Source organism: Bactrocera latifrons, unplaced genomic scaffold (assembly GCF_001853355.1).
Source record: "Bactrocera latifrons isolate USDA-ARS-PBARC rearing strain unplaced genomic scaffold, ASM185335v1 scaffold_119, whole genome shotgun sequence".
NCBI classification, from domain to species: domain Eukaryota; kingdom Metazoa; phylum Arthropoda; class Insecta; order Diptera; family Tephritidae; genus Bactrocera; species Bactrocera latifrons.
The window spans coordinates 398,266-416,574 of NW_017534619.1; the positions used below are offsets into that span (position 1 = coordinate 398,266).

The following is an 18,309-nucleotide window of genomic DNA, read 5'->3' on the forward strand; positions in this document are numbered from 1 at the left end:
AAAAAAAAAAAAAAATGTCTCATTGGTTGCCATAATGCTTTCCGTGAATGTGGAATTGAAATTCGCACGATCAAGCATGTCGACCAAAAACACGTTTCATATCAAACTTATCCACCAAAATTATTCAAACGGACTTGCGAGAGATATCGAACTCTCTTGCCACCTTTCTAACACTTGCCTGACTATTTTCAAGCACCATATCCTTCCCAATTCGTGATCGTCCAGAACGAGGCATGTTTTTGATAAAACTTAATCACCAATCAGCGTATGTCTTTTGCAACATTCGCAACGATTCCGCACACGGTATTTAGTTAGAAATATAAAATTTTGGACAAATTTTTTGTTCGATACTTTTATAGATTGTAAAAATCCCAACACAATGCCAAGGTGTACCGACTAAATTTGCTGCTGTAAGCAAGCCTGTTGATAGATCGCGCACATATTTGACATAGTAATTAAAGACAGACAGTCTACCAAATTAGCAAAAGTAATATTTTTGAAATAACATTTGCACTGAGAATTGAGTTACAATTTCCGGGTGCTTTTTATATAAAATTTAATTAAAAAATTTTCTACTAGATTGCTTTAGGATAGGACCGATCGGCTTACACTATCGGCGTTAGAAAGATACGGTTTCGAACTAAAACAAAGCTCTCAGACAGTTTTGCGATTGCTTGACTCAGTTTTTTTGAACATGTATTAAAGCTGAACACCACCAAAGACAAATATGTTATATCAACGCAACCAAGGCGACTGAAAATGGAAATAAGTTTTTGTTTAATTGCCTAACTAATCAAAATTTTAGTTTCGACGATTCTGTTGTGGTTTATCAGATGTCAAAGATGCATCCGGCTCTGGAAGGACAAATCCGATAGTCATGTATGCTATGTTTCGATTACCCATAAGGTAAATATTGCACAAAAAATTATTCCGAACAATTTAAACAATACTAGATACAGAAAAAAAACGCATGGACCATTTCTAAAGTGGATGGCTATTGGTGATGAAAAGTGAGTTACTTACAAAAACGTCAAGTGAAAACAGTCGGACTCCAAACGCTGTGATCAGGCGCAAAGTTAGCCCAGCCGGGATAGACGACAATTGGACCGTTTGTAAGAAACAAGTGTCTAGAGGCAGCTTTGGTCAATAGAATAAGAATAATTGTATTCCGACACAATAACGTCAGACCACACAAATTGCCAGAAGCTTTGAGAGCTTTGTTTCAAGATCCTTATGCATTTGGAACTGGTACCAAGTGATTACTACATGTTCCGGTCTATGGCAATTGATTGCGATGGTGAAAAATTCAAGAGAAGCTTGTGAACCCCGAGTATGCTAGTTTTTTGTCAAACCGCGTTTCGGTTTGATAAAACAACTATATAAAAATGCTCATATTGACTCAATTTAGCCTCTTTGGAAAGTACAATAAATTTTTTCATTGAATAACATGAAATTGTTGTTGTTTTTAACAATTCAAATCAAAAACAAGAAAAAGCGTTAACTTCGGCTGCACCGAAGCTAATATACCCTTCACAGGTGCATTTCTTTTAGTAACTATGTGTTCAGTTTCTATGGAAGCTATATGCTATAGTAATCCGATCTGAACAATTTTTTCGGAGATTATACTCGTATTATTACCTTAAGGAGTAATCTATGTCAAAGTCGTGAAGATACCACGTCAAATGCAAAAGTTTTCCATACAAGGCCTTGATTCCGATCGTTAATTGTGTATGGCAGCTATATGTTATAGTGGTCCGATATCGGCAGTGCCGAAAAAAGAGAAAATTACGTTTGCAAAATTTCAAAACGATATCTTAAAAACTGAGGGACTAGTTCGTATATATACAGACAGATGGACGGACGGACAGGACATGGCTAAATGACTCAGCTCAACATACTGATATTTTATATATATACTTTTTAGGGTCTCCAACGTTTCCTTCTGGGTGTTACAAACTTCGTGACAAACTTAATACGAGTACACCCTGTTCAGGGTATAATGATGAGGTGGTCCACATAAACACAAAAATTTCAAATAGCTTTGACACGAGCGCCTTCGCCAAATCACGGTTATTATACATCTCTGCTGCTAAATATGAAGATATTAACTTTGCAAAAATGGCGAAGAACAACAACAAAGCATCTTGGTGTGATGAGACGTCATAAATGCTGCTAATTGCAAACTGGCAATAGCAATTTAAAGAATGTGTGTTTCACTTTTAACAATCACTTTAGCGGCTATAATTCGAAAAGTTGAAGTTCACAACAAGTATGCAGATGCAGCGCTTTACATAATATCTATTCATATATAGTATATATATGCACTAGTGGGGGTATATCGATGCAGCTTTGGGTTCTCAAAGCAATAAACATTGCAAACAAATGAGCAAGTGATGACACCAAAAACCAAGTTATGTAGAAGTGTTGGTTGCGAGCGTTCTTAAGACAAGTTCTATAATAATAATTTAGTAAGTCATTAAGAATATGACTTTGTTATTGACAAGAAAACAAGTTAGCCACATAATTAAGAAATACAAAGATTTTTCAAACACATAAAAAGCGTAAAGGGCTCTTTAAATACAAAATTTACACACGTCTAAGAATGCAAAGCAAGCTTGGGACAATCTACTTGCCATCAGTTTCTTCCCACCATAATTTAGCCTTTCTACTACTCTAATAATCGCCATAACATTTAAAATTAATGATGTTTTTAGGTGAAGTTCGAAAAAGTGAGGTACAAAAGTCGAATATTCTTATAGAATAATATTTAGTTTATTGGGTCAGCTTGAAAGGATTCAAACTGATTTTAATAGTGACTTTTAGAGATTTTTTTAAAATAAAAACACAAAAAACGGTTCGTTTCTGTGAAAGTACATTCAAAGCCGTTATGTATGGAAGTCGATTTCTTTTGCATGGTCACCACGGACACGCTTGCAGAAGTCCATATGCACCAATACTCAAGACGACGGTTTTGAAGCCGATATTGCTGCAATTTCACGTTCGCTATTCGTACGAAGTTCATCAATCGCCGCTAACTTGTTGGCAAAGGCTTAACGTAGCCCCACAGGAAATAGTCTAACAGCGTCAAATCGCACGACCGAGGCGGCCAATTGACTGGGCCATTTCGTGAGATAACACGACCACCAAACTTGGTTTTCAATAAATCGATTGTGACATTCGCTGAGTGGATTGTAGCTTGTGATGTGTTAGAATTACATATTGTTCAAGTCCATATCATCCAACTCGGGTCAAAAATATTTGGTTAGCATTGAGCGGTAGCGATTCCCATTCACAGTAACGTGCCGGCCTTGGCCATCATGGAAAACCGCACCAAACCGTTATATTTTCGGAATGCAATGGTTACTAATGTAGTCTGACCAATAACGCATATTTCCGTTCAGCCAGAAATGAGCCTCATCACTGAAGATGATTTTTCGATGAAAATCCGGATTATTTTGAAGTTGTTGTTGAGAATAACATGTGAGAGACTGATTTAGGTCTTCCTCAATTGATGCGCTAGGGGCAGTAATATTATCGACATTGTGACTTCTCCTCAAATGGATGTAAACTTAATAGCTCATGAGCTTCGTGAGTAAAATACTATCAGCACAGGATTCTCGTATCAATATCACTTTGGAATTTCAGGATTTACTGCTGTCTTATCCTATATAAATGGATGATTGATACTTTATTTAAGGTAGCAAAAGTGCAACTCAATCTTAGTAATTTCAAGATATCTAAGCAAGTTATCTTGTGTAATATTCAAAACATCTATAAGGACGATCCCACAAGCCTACAAAAAACATCGAAACCCGTTTTTGATATTCGCTTGATTCAGCGAACCGGAAAATATATTTTCTTTTGGTCTGCAAAGTAGGTCGGATAAAACGAATTTTGCAGATTGGCACAGAAGAAAAGAGTTACCGTCGTAGACAACAACTAAGCGCTCTTTGTTTTCATTGCGCGTTTTCCCCTCCAAAAACAAGAATCGGATTAGTTTATGCCCTGTTTTATACCCTGAATAGTTCCTCAGTTTTTGAGATATAGATCTGAAATTTTGTATCCGTATTTTCTCCTCATGAAGGCGTTTATTTGTCGAAATATAGGACCACTTTATCGAATACCTGTCATTCAAACTAAATGATCGGAATCAAGTACTTGTATGGACAATTTTTTTATATGACATGATATCATTACGAAATTTGATACGAATCATTATATAAAGCTATAATAAAATCTCTGAATAAATTGTTCAGATCAGCTGAAAATTGATGACCGTAAATTGAAGTTATTCGAGGTGGCAGGCCCTCTAAAGATATGATAACATTTGTATATGAGAAAGCTCTGGACAAAGTAAGTGCCGTGTGAGCTCACTTCTAACCAAAAACAGCAATAAGTTGATGATTCTAAGCAGCAATGAACTCCAGTTTTTGCGTCGATATGTGACAATGGAGGAAACATGGCATCATCATTTCACTCCAAAGTGTCAAACGATAGCCATCCGAGTGGACTGCACGCGATGACCACGCTCCAAAATGTGAAAAAAAAAACAGTCGGAAGGGGAGGTTATGTCATCTGTGTTTTTTGTTTTATTTTTTTATATATATATTTTTTTTTTTTGATGCGTATGGAAAAATTTTTATTGACTACCTTGAAAAAGGAAAAACCATCAATAGCCATTTTAACATAGCGTTATTCAATTGAAAGACGAATCGTCGAAAAACGACCACATTTGAAAAAATAAAGTACTACTTCACCAAGGCGAAAATAAAGGAATTGAGCTTCGATTTGTACTACGAAAATGACAACGAATAGTTGGAAGGTCGCTATAATCAGTGTGTCATACCATAGCAGTGTGTTTACTATGGTAGCCCGGATACTTTTCAATTGACCTCTTATTATCGTTAGAATGTACGATTAGATTGGTGTGAATTCATTGATTCATTTCAATGATTAGTATTATTGTGTAATATTAAGAATGATCTACCCTCACTCATTATCTCAAATAACTACTCTTAAATTACTCTTCACTCATTTTCAAATTTGGAAGGAATGCTCATATTCTAACCCAATGGATTCTTACTCCTGAAATAATGCTTTCGTTTTTATTAATAAAGACAAAATTTACTTTATAGTGCATAGAATAGTTTATAATCAATGAATGTACATATACTCACATATATATGTAACATATTGAATGATATACAAGGCGCATTCCAAAATAATAAGGACTTTTTGAATCTAGCGCCCCCTGGTGATGCCATCGACATATATGTCGACTGATGCGTTAGAATCTGCTATCTTTATCGGTTGTCCATTTCATTGATTGGAAGTAAAGTGCGAAAATGAGATTCGAATACAACTTTTACCGAAACGCGTCCATTGATGAAACAAGTTTATAGCGATGATTGCCTAGCAGAGTGCAGAAGTGGTTTCAACGTTTTCAAAGTAGTCGTTAGGACATAAATGACGATCAACAAATGGGTCAATCAAAATCCGTGATAACCGGAAATTCCGTCGAAACTGTGCGTGAATTCATCAAAAATCAGCCGAAATCATCATTGAAATTCTCCAAAACATCGATTTATCGCATTTTTGCCGAACATTTCGGCTTACGAAAGGTGTATGCACGGTTTGTTCCGCACAAATTGACTGACGACCAAATTGCTCTCATCGATCGACGCTTGTGACCGATTATTTGACCAAAAATCACATTTTAACCATTAACCACTCCCCGTATTCACCTGATATGGCACTGTGCGACTCCTTCCTTTTCAGAAAAATGCATTTGCTCATGAAAGGAAAGTATGCAAACGTAGAGGCCATTCAAAGACCTTGCACCGGCACACTGGCGGCCATACCGGCCAACGAGCTAAAACACTCGTTCGACATGCTTTTGGATAGTGCTAAAAGCTGTTTTGAAGCAGAAGGAGAGTATTTTGAATAAATTAAATTGATTTTGCAGAAAAAAACCATTTTTTCTGTTTTTTTTTTTAAATCCTATTTACTTTGGAACGTACCTTGTATGAGAGAGAGAAAATCAACAATTATGAGGTAAAAGCATGACACTACTTAGCAAATTATTGGTATGGTATAAAATTCATCAGATGGGCGTTTATGGAGGGCTAGGTAAAAGTTCCACCAAACGGAACGACTGATAGCAATTTTTCGGTATATTGTAGCCCGAAGAAGGTATGTCTAATGTATAGACGAATTCGGAAACTACTTACACTAAATTTCGCGCTGATATCTTAATATCTTGCAATAAAGAAGACTATAAAAAATATTTTTAAAAATCGAAAAGTATTTTTTATAGAACATTTTAGAGAAGAACTTATTATGTTTATTTTCTTTTTAATAATATAAACAATTTTATAATTAAATTTAATACTATTTCCGCTGAATTTTGAAATCACACCCACCAATGACTAGTCACGCACTCGCCGATGTCCGCATCGAGAATTTTAAATATTTTTGCAATAGAAAATGTTTTGAAATTGCTTGCAAATTACGAAACAATATAATTTCGCACAGACATGTCAATATTAGCACAAAGCAAAGCAGTGAGAAAAGAGTCAATTAATGAAATTATGAAAATCATGAAAACGATTGAAAAATCTGCACCAAACAATCATTGATTGAGCTCAGCCCCTTCAATCACGCGGTGAATTGCATGTGGAACGCATTGTCTTCTTGAGTTCGGGGCAAGACACAAGCCGACGCACATTGCCCAGCGCCGATAATAAACTTTAATTATTTCAGTCAGCCATTTAAAAACACAATTAAAATGCAATTAAACTACATTTATGAAGTCAAAGACGAACGAAGGCACCAATTATGATGGCAAATAATAAAATCGGCGAATGAGGTGGAAGGCATGAAGTGTAGTATGTAAGGTCTGGTATTTTTTGTGAAGAAAAGAAAAAATCAAAATTATAATTGAATGAACAATTTGCAAATTGACAGTCTTTTGGGTGCCAAATTCTATATTTGTTCAAGGGAAAGGCAAATTAAACAGTGACTAGCCAATGGAACATGTTAAAATGCGGCGATTGCTCGACTGATAATAATTTGCAATTGTAACATGGTTTCGGATAGCTTTGGTCGTAGTTCTCTTGTCGTTTTCCGAAAAATTTTTAAGGATAAGAGAGATCTAGAAACTTTGGTATCTGGTAACACGATTTTTTTTTTTTTTCATTTCGCAGCATGCTCAGAGGTTTGTCATTAACTGCCGGGGACTTGCTAACGACTTTTACAAAAGCATTACACATTTTTGTTAGCTACGTGCCATAGTTGAACCAAGTGGAAGTCACGCACACAGTGCTCTCAGTTGGGATTACAACGATTCAACTATGCTGTCTCAACCCTTCCATAAATCTTCTGATAAGTTCACAGATGCCAAAAGTAGTCGCTTTCCATATCGAATTAATTGTTAAAGCTCTTAAATAAGTTGCAGGGCGCGGCGTGAAGCAACCAACGAGCTGACAGCTATTCAAGGCTCATTTATGCTCGATTAACGGCTTTGCTTGTGATTCAAGCTATTTTGAAAAAAAAAGTTTCAACTAATGGCTGCCAAACAGCATTACTGACAAGCACACGTGATCACAGACGTATGTATCTCCAACAAGATATCTTCTATACCATATATAAGTATGTATATATGTACATATATTATATATACATTCTGACAGACAAAACTTCTTGTGCGCATTGCCATTGAAGCTAGCGTGTGGGCGGCTGGCTGAGCAACTAAGAACTTCAAATTTGTATTCTCAATTCTTTTCTATATTTCTTCTAAAAAAAATTTGTGAAGATTAATCTATGAGTTGGCCTTGTATTTTATACGTGGATACATAATTTGCGTGCATGTGAAATTGAAATTGTTAATACAATAATTAGGTAGCGAATTAATTTGCTTCATCTGCTCATTATTAAAACGAAATAAGTCTTTCGGCTGTCAAAAGTGTGCACGAGCTGTTGCAGCTACGCTCATTTCACCTCAATTTATATTAAATGGTAATTAATCATAGTTAAAATTTTAACACCTTTCGGTTGCGGTTGATCATTTTCAGACTCCATGACGAACTACGAGGAAGTCTTAAAGCGGAAATGTTAGACAGCTGTGAGAAATTTGTGTTGCAATGTGCTTAAAACCGTCAAAATAAAAAAAATTAGAAACTGAAATAATCGTTGAAATCGTCTTCGGTCCGATTAAGAGAATTCGAAAAGTTTCACATAAAAAATATTAACCAAAAGTATATCTAAATACATTTCCGAGATTTAATCGAGTATAAAGTGTTAAATATAGAAAATGTAAAATTAAAAGGAATTTATAACAAAAAATTGTAGTATCTTTATATTCGATTTTTATCTGCTAACAAGACTCTTGACAGAGAAATAACGAAGAATAACAAGTATACATTGTTAATTCATCAAAATAACATATATTTATGTCAGTTGCGCCACTTCGCACGATTTCACGTCTTAACGAACAATATTTAACATAGCCACTGCTAAGATGAGTACAGACTCCGACATAGTCTAGTCTTGTATTTCTATGGAAAGTTGAAATGTTTACCACTTTACAAGATCAGATCTCGATCTAATGGTGCTCACTTCTCGGTACATTATGACAAATCTACATCTTTTGCATAAATTTTCTATCAAGAAGCTTAGAATAGAACTTGTATGACTCTTCATCACTTCTTTTTTGAGTTTAGTATACCAATTGTAGTCGCACTTAAGGTAAAAAATATTTATTTTTATAAATATATTAAGTTGTCAAATATCTCTCTCCGCCTTTTTGTTTTTTGAATTTCGCGGCTATGTATAAAGCGTTACAGAGCTCGTATCTGGCAATACTATACATCTTTGGAAAGGTCTTGACATAACCTACAAACGATTGCTATGCATGGTTCGTTTGGATATTGCGTTCAACAGTTATAGAAGTGTAAACATGGAGTTCACTAAAGCCGAAATTCGCGCTATTTTAAAGTTTTCCTGCGATAAAGGCAAATCCGCTGGAGAAACGTCCTGTGAGATTAAAGGTGTTTTGGGGAGGGTACACTATCACTTCGAATTGCAGAGGAATAGTTTCGACGATTCAGAGCGGGTGAAAACGACACCATGGATAAGCCAGCCGACGGAACACCTGTGACGACGAATACCGATCAAATCATGGAAAACATCGGGTAAGACCGACGTGTGGCATCTTGTAACATCACCCAGAAGATGGGAGTTAGTCATCAAACCATTTTAAACCATCAGCAGAAGGCTGGATACACAAAGAAGCTTGATGTTTGGGTGCCGCATGATTTGACGCAAAAAACCTTCTGAACCGTATAAATGGATGCGATATGCTGATGAAACGGAATGAACTCGATCCATTTTTGAAGCGGATGGTGACTGGCGACAAAAAATGTATCACATACGACAATATCAAGCGAAAACGGTAGTGGTTGAAGACCGGTGAATCGTCCCAAACAGTGGCCAAGCCGGGATTGACAGCCAGGAAGGTTTTGCTATGTGTTTGGTGGAATTGGAAGGGAATCATGTACTATGAGCTGTTCCCATATGACCAGAGGCTTAATTCTACCATCTACTACGAACAACTGGAGCGCTTGAAGCAGGCGATCGACCAGAAGCGTCCAGAATTGGCCAACAGAAAGGGAGTAGTGTTCCACCAGGATAACGCCAGACCATACACTTCATTGATGACTCATAAGAAGCTACGGGAGCTCGGATGGGAGGTTTTATCGCATTCACCATTTTGCCCGGATATAGTGCCAAGTGATTACCATCTGTCCACGGCGAACGCCCTTGTCGGTGTAAAGTAAACACAAATAAGGAGGAGGGACCAACGAAGAGGGTATTCTGAAGTTGCCGTCTAGATGGAAACAGATTATCGAACGAAATGGCGCATATTTGAACTAAATCCGATAATTTGAGATCCAAATTCAATGGCAGTCAAATGAATGCGTTTGATCTTTTGATTCGGTTCGTTCGGTTTGTATGTCAGCTATATGCTATAGTTAACCGATCTGAACATTTTCTTTGGAGATTACACTGTTGCCTCGTGAAACCAATCTCTACCAAATTTCGTGAATAAATCTTGTCGAATGCAAAAGTTTTCCATGCCAGCACTAGATTCCCATCGTTCAGTTTGTATGGCAGCTATGTATATGCTGTTGTGGTCCGATATCGACAGTTCCGACGAATGAGCAGCTTCTTGAASAGAAAATGACGTTTACAAAATTTCAAAACGATATCTTAAACACTGAGGGACTAGTTCGTATATATACAGACGGACGGACAGACAGATAGACAGACAGACGGACATGGCAAAATGACTCAACTCAACATGCTGATTATTTATATATATACTTAATAGGGTCTCCGACGCTTCCTTCTAGGTGTTACAAACTTCGTAATAAACTTAATATACCCTATTCAACTAAAGGGAGTATAAAGAATAAAAAAGACACCAAGAAAATTCGTTAATTTTGATTGTAAAGAAGCTTCTTAAAATGCAGAATATTCCATAAAAGAACTTGATTTTGTTCGGTCTGTTTCGATTGATTCGATCTGAACAATTTCTTCAGATATTGTATTTAATCAATAATAATAAGCTTATTTCGTGAAAATCTCTTGTTAAAGAAAAAAATCCAAACAAGGTCAAGACTTCGATCAGCTATGTAATATATTGGTCCGATATCTTTTCAGTTCCGATAAATCATCAGCTTCTTGGGAAGAAACGGACGTGTGCAAAATGTCAGAATAATATCTCAAGAGCTGAGGGACTACAAGGTAATTTCCAAAGTAAACAGGATTTAAAAAAACAGAAATCATTTTTTTTTTTTAAATAGTCTCCTACAGCTTAAATACAGCTTTTTGCACATCGCCTATACGATATATACGCCTCGTATAGGTTTGTGTGCTGGATTTGGGAGCCGCCACGTAAAAAGACGCCCCAATGAAAACTTACAACCAGCCTCGGGTGAAAGACCCCATGCATGCACCTGGAATGTCCGATCCCTTATTTGGGAAGGTGCCGCTGCCCAGCTGGTTGATGTCTTCGTGAAAATAAAGGCTGACATCAAAGCCGTCACAGAAATGCGATAGACGGTACAAGGACTGAGACGAGTAGGTCCTTGTTTCATTTACTACAGTGGCCATATAAAGGAGCCTAAGTTTGGTGTAAGATTCGTGGTGGAAGAGAGACTCCGTCGCCGAGTACTATCATTCACTCCGGTAAATGAACGTCTAGCCACAATCCCCCCGCCACAATTTTAAAATCGTGCTTGGCAATTTCAACGCCAGGGCGGACAAAGAATGTATCTTTGGCACTACGGTCGGTAAATTCAGCCTCCACGACGAAACATCGTCAAATGGGTTGAGGTTGATCGACTTCGCCGGGGCCCGAAATATGGTTATCTGTACTACTAGATTCCAGCACAAGAAAACACATCTCACACACAACTCCGGATCACAAGGCTACGAACCAGGTCGATCATGTTATGATAGATGGAAGACACGTTTCCAGTGTTCGAGACGTCCCTACGCTCCGAGGTCCTAACATCGACTCGGGCCACTATCTTGTTGTAGCCAAGATTCGCAATTGCCTCTCTGCAGCAAAAAACGCACGTCAACAAACACAAGGAAGGTTCGACGTCGAGAAGCCGCAATTACAACAGACAGCCAAACGATTTTCTACTCCTGCTCTCTGAGAGCACTCGTCAACAACTGTGTATATGGGAACTGTGGGACGGCATATCAAACTCCTTACGTACAGCTTCCTTTTGAAAAATGCAAAAGAACAGCTGGTACGACGAGGAGTGCCGTGTCGCAGCGGAGAGAAAACATACTGCCTACCTCGCAACGTTACGATCGACCACAACACGTGCAGGATAGACTAGATACCGAGAGTTGAAGAGGGAATCGAGACGCATTTGCGGCAGAAAAAGAAAGAGGCTGAAATGCTTGAGTATGAAGAGCTTGATGAGATGATCTAGTCACCGATGACTAGAGCATATTTAAATTATGGAGGGAACACTTCTCCAGCCTGCTGAATGGCAGTGAACGTACAACGCCTTGAGAAGGCGAACCCGATTCCCCAATCGATGACGATGGAGCAGACGGTCCATTGCCCGACCAGGAAGAAGTTCAAATAGCAATTACCCGTCTGAAGAGCAACAAAGCGGCGGAAACTGATGGATTGCCAGCCGAACTATTCAACCACGGCGGTGAGGAACTGATAAGGAGCATGTATCAGCTTCTTTGTAAAATATGGACGAAAGCATGCCCAACGATTGGAATTTAAGTGTCCTATGCCCAATCCACAAAAAAAAGGTTCTATCGATCATTTGTGTGAAAGATTAAAGCCCACTCTCAACAAACTGATTGGACCTTATCAGTGTAGCTTTAGACCTGGAAAATCAACAACCGACCAGATTTCACCATGCGTCAAATCCTGGAATAGACCCATGAAAGGAGAATCGACACACACCACCTCTTCGTCGATTTCAAAGCTGCTTTCGACAGCACGAAAAGGAGGTACCTTTATGCCGCCATGTCTGAATTTGATATCCCCGTAAAACTAATACGGCTGTGTAAACCGACGTTGAGCAACCCCAAAAGCTCCGTCAGAATCGCCGAGCCGTTCGATACCAAAAGAGGTTTCAGACAAGGTGGCTCCCTATCGTGCGACTTCTTCAATCTGCTGCTGGAGAAAATAATTCGAGCTGCAGAACTTAATCGAGCGGGTATAATTTTTTATAAGAGTGTACAGCCGCTGGCGTATACCGATGATATTGATATCGCCGTTAGTTCTGCTTTTTCCAGGCTGGACAATGAAGCAAAGCAAATGGGTCTGTCGGTGAACGTGGGCAGGCCGAAATATCTCCTGTCACAAGTGCTACTTCGGACTGAGTAGGCAATTGAGAAGTTTCGAGTTGGGAGTTTTCGAGAGAAAAGTTCTGCGAAAGATTTATGGTCCTTTGCGCATTGGCCACGGCAAATATCGCATTCGATGGAACGATGAGCTGTACGAGATATACGACGACATTGGCATAGTTCAGCAAATTTAAATATAGCGGTTACGCTGGCTAGGTTATGTTGTCCGAATGGACGAAAGCACTCCAAGAGGAAGACCTCCACTCCGTTGGAAGGACCAAGTGGAGAAGGACATGCCTTCGCTTGAAATTGGCGCCACGTAGCGAAAAGAAGGAACGACTGGCGCGCTGTTGTTAACTCGGCTATAATCGCGTAAGCGGTGTCTACGCCAGTAAAGAAGAAGAAGTTGAATCACCAATTCAATTGTGTGGCTTTGTACCTCTGTATCTTAGCTCAATGAAGACTTAATTGTTCTAAAAACTATTCAACTTTGTTAGCTTTTTTTAACCATCTTCAGTATGCATCGTATATATATGTGTGAATATACATAGCACGTTGGTAAAACAAATTGTACCACTTTTATAAAATAAATTTGCTGGAACTTAATTAACTCCGAATATGACTATTAAGCTAATTAGAGGCATAAACTATGCTTGTTTATAAATTAAAATGATTAATTGTAGCGATGACACACATACTAATGCAACGATTACTATCGGAGCCAGACTCACAACACACCGTGCGTACATTCAAAAATGTCTAAATTGCTTGAGTTTGAACTCACCTTGCACAAACGAATTTGAAATCCTTTCATTTGCACTTTTGAAATAACAGCTGTGCGCTTAGCTGACGACTCAGTTCGTTGCGGTGATGCCAAGAAGCCTATAGTGTATTACATTACAGCAAACAAAAAATAATAATAAATAAAGAATTGTTGTAACAACTTGTAAAACGCCGCAAATATGTAAGAATGAGTTTCTCAACAGCTGGAAGAACAATAAATCAAGCGCTCAAATGAATTGCTCGCTGCTTACACTTATAACTGCTTACGGACGGACGGCTATACGGCTGACTGGCTGGCTACATACAAAAATAAGTAAGTAGCTGGCTCTTAGGAACTTTACCCACAAAGAAGAGCAAAACAAAAAAACGCGTTTTGCGACATTCGCGCAAGCGTCTTGTTGGCATCCTCATTACATGAATATTCGTACTTAGTAAATATATGTACATATGTATGAATAAGTAGGCGACGCAACAACACTTGGCCAGAAGTAGAGGCGAACGAGTCAGACACGCGATCGCGATCGCAACTGCGTCTGGTTGACGGCCTGAGAAGACAGTTTGCCTACAAAGTGCCCGAGTGGTGCGCAGTCACATTCTCTCCATGGAGCATCACGTATATCTGTTTGTATGTATTTATATACATATGTGGGGGGCCACTTGCATCTTTTTATGTGCAATAAGCTTGCATGAAGCCATCTGTCACTTGCCATTGCGGCACGATAGACACTCCGAACACTTTGTGTGTGAGCATTTGTAAGTGTGTATATATGGCATATGCACGACGACCTTGTGTTTGATGGGTACAAGTCTTTGCTCCCGTCGCCGTCACAGTCATCGATAGTGTTGCAGTCAACCGTGATTCGAGAGCATCGTCCCATATACGGAAAAGTAATAGAAAAAAGTGTTGCCATGGAATGAAAGGATTACAAGTTTGGGTGTGTGGAATTCGGTAATAATTTTTAATTCGAAAAGAGGTTCGAAATTTTCCTTAAAATTGTATGACATAGTTTTAATTTTATTTAACCACGAACAAAAACGTATACATATTTCATTATATACCAGAGATACTAAAACAAAGTCCCCTAAATATAACTTTAATTTCTTAATTTTAGAGCACTATAGAGTAGTCAATACCTTGAAATTGTTCACGCTATGTATTTTCTGATCTTGATCAGTTGGATCAAGTTAATTTTGAATACCAGAATTTTGATATATTACTTGACGATGGATTTATGGATTTCTAAGATTTTTTAGTTTAGGTTTAGGATTGAGTTCACGCATGTGAGGAAAGCTCTCTGAGCGCCATTCACTTGGGAGTGGACAGAAACGTTTATTTTACATATGACTCAAGCAGCTAACAACTTCCGGTTTTAGACCAAGTATCCTCTGGGTAGCTAAAGAAAATCCGTTTGAAAGCGAGCTAAAGTGAGAAGGTGAACCATTCCTCCCTAGAGTTGTGCGCTGGGTGGAATCCGACACGTAAAAAACGTCCCCAATGAAAACGAAACAACAGCCAAGCAGTGGAGGAGGAAGATCTCCACTCCGTTGGAAGGATCAGATGGAGAAGTACCTGGCTTCATTTGGAATCCCCAATTAGCGCCAAATTGCGAAAAGAAGAAACGATTGGCACGCTGTTATTAACTCGGCTATAACCGCGTAAGCATTGTCTACGTCATTAAAGAAGTAGAAGAAAGGAAGCAAAATATTCAACAAAGTCCAATAAACTCGATATTAAAGGATATAATAGGTGTCATGAGATAAAAAAATAAAGCTTCTAAACTTTGAAGAATAAGAATATTTTTAAGCAAAAGACTAATTGAATGTTTCTTATCTATCCCCAAAAATATTCAGAAAATATGACACTACATTACTTCCACAAATCGCGCACAGTTAAAAAAAAAAATTATATACAAGAAAAAATTCCATAAGTGGTGAGTCATTTTTTAGCAAAGCCTACTTTTATCTCGACACACTAGAACCCTCAACGATCCAACACGGTCACGCTCGCGCGTTTATGCGATGGTGCAATACAATCGTGTAAAATCCATGAATTGTTCTTCCACAATTCCGACCGTTCTTTGGTTTCGGCTCGTTTTTTCCCCTCCCAGTTATAATGCTCTTTATGAATGTGGGATCGGAATTTGTGCGATTAAGCATGATCAAAGAGACCTGTTTACTTTTTCTAAAAAAAATCAGCTTTATTGGGACGAATCAAGCCAGAACGCGTTTCGCACCTAAAAAATCCACCAAAATATTCGAACGGACTCGCGAGTGATGTCGAGCTCTCTAACACTTGCCTGACGATCTTCGAAGGACGTCCTGAACAGGGCTTCTCTTCAACTATCTCTCGACCGTCTTTGAAGGCTATTAGTGGTGCAAAGCTTATGTTTTTGATAAAACTGAATCACTGAAAGCCTTTTCTAACATTCGCAATGATTCCGCAAACGAAATTTAGTAATACAGTAATTTTTGAATCTAGCGCCCCTGGTGGCACCATCTATATAACTGGTGCGTTAGAATTTGCTATCTTTATCGATTGTCCAATGATAATTTCATGACATTTCATTGATTGTAAGTGAAGTTATTGCGTATTAAGTTATCGGTGCGAAAATGAGCTTCGAACAAAGTGTCAAAATTACATTTTGTTTAAAAATTGATAACACTTTTACCGGATGAAACAAGTTTATGGCGACGATTGCCCATCCCGTAACAGAGTGTACGGGTGGTTTCAACGATTTCAAAGTGGTCGTAAGGACATAAATGACGATCAACATGTGGGTCAATCAAAATCCGTGATCACCGGAAATTCCATCGAAACTGTACGTGAATTCATCAAAAATTTGCCGAAATCAGACGAAATCATCATTGAAATGCTCCAAAACATCGATTTATCGCATTTTGACCGAGCATTTGGGCTTACGAAAGGTGTATGCACGGTTTGTTCCGCACAAATTGACTGACGACCAAAAATTGCTCAGAATTCGACATTCGAAGGACGATTAATTGACCCAAAATCACATTTTTACCATTAACTAGTCCCCGTATTAACCTGATATGCCACCGTTCGACTTCTTCCTTTTCCGAAAAATGCATTTTTGCATTTTCCCATGAAAAAAAAACGTTATGCAGACGTAAAGGTCATTCAAAAGGCTTGCACCGGCATACTGGCGGACATGCCGGCCAACGAGCTAAAACACTCGTTCGACATGCTTTTGTGTTTGCTTAAAACAGTAATACCAATAACATTAAATTGTGTATCCTTTTCTAAGAAAGTACTCCTAGCAAAATGTCCAAATTTTGGTCACGTAACCACTACTTTGTCTACTACTACCACTATTGAAGGTGCGGTCCCCATATAAGTCAATAACTAATATTAAGTAACCATCGAAATTGTTGTCTAAAAATAACGGCATAAGAACTAACGTATATAACTAAAGTGGATTTAATAGAGCTTTATAACAACAATTTATGTAAGTGTTTCCTGACACAAATGAGAATCGATTAAAGTATGATTATTTTTAGTAGCTGAAAGCGGTGCAAATATTGGCGTTTGAAACAGCTGCAGATTTTGGGTTTATTTACAATTTTTTGTATCAATATTGCTTGATTGTTAGTTATTGTGCATGTATGTATGCATATTTGTGATATGAACGAAAAAAATACACGTCATTCCTAGAATTAAGCCACAAATTAAAATACATAGTAAAGTAAGTGTACTGTGAAGCAAATTTGGAGGCACGGCCAAAGCGACAACAAACAAAAAACCATAACGAGCAGGCAGCCAAATGCCATAATGAAAGAGTTATAAATAATAAATGTAAAAAAAACAAAACAAAAAACAAACAAAATCAGAATAAGAGTGGGCAAGAAAACTTTGTAGATGAAAATTTGACTTGAAGCAGTTTTTTGCAGCTCAACACGATCACAACGCCGATCGAGTCCCATAAACCAGCCCAAAAACTCACTCATTGCTTCGGACCGAAAAAGCAGTAAGCCGAAAACAGCAGGCCACAAATAGTCAGCAATAAATAGTGATCAGCGGTCGGTAGGCACAAAGCAGCAATGCATAGGCAGCAACAACGGCGGCACTAGTAGTTCGGGTAGTACTTCATCTAAATGGGCTGACTCACAACCGGAGGCCGATGTTGCTGCCGCTGTTGCCGCTGCTGCTGTTGCTGTTGCGCCGTTGCCTTTGGCTCACGGTTACTGCTGTTGTTGGCAATGTGTTAGCGCTTTTGTAATGATGTTGGTGAAGTGGCAACATCCGCACAGAGTTGGTGAATCTGTGTATTGTTAAGCGCAGCAAATTTTCAAGTGGTGAGTTCAGTTCGTGCTTGGCAGTCAATTGGATTTGAGCGTTTGAACGGAGACTTTTGCAACTACAATTTGAGCGGAGGAAACAATTGTAATAATAATAAAAAAAATAAAAAATTGAACGCGCGTTTTTACAAGTTTAGCCTAGAAACGGCTTAGTGTGCCAAAAGCAGTTCGAAAAATACTGTGTGCCTAAATTATTTAATTTACAATTGAGAATAAATATTTTTGCATTAAAAAGTAATATAAAAACAAAAACTTTACGAAATATTCTAAAATTTTAAACAAAAAATATTTTATATACATATAAACAAAAAAAAA

At 38.1% G+C, this 18,309-nt stretch overlaps 2 protein-coding genes across 8 annotated transcripts in view; one reads left to right on the forward strand and one right to left on the reverse strand.

Moving 5' to 3' along the window:
* LOC108978176 overlaps positions 1-18,309 on the reverse strand; it is a 208,800-nt gene that overhangs the window by 19,474 nt on the left and 171,017 nt on the right. The gene's annotated exons all lie outside the window — the stretch shown is intronic.
* Positions 17,965-18,309, forward strand: part of LOC108978178 — a 42,249-nt gene continuing 41,904 nt past the window's right edge. For 2 of the 6 annotated variants that reach the window (XM_018948328.1, XM_018948329.1), the window contains exon 1: positions 18,010-18,079. The gene's annotated coding sequence lies outside the window, so the exon portion shown is untranslated. The other 4 variants (XM_018948327.1, XM_018948333.1, XM_018948334.1 and 1 more) reach the window with 3 other exon arrangements.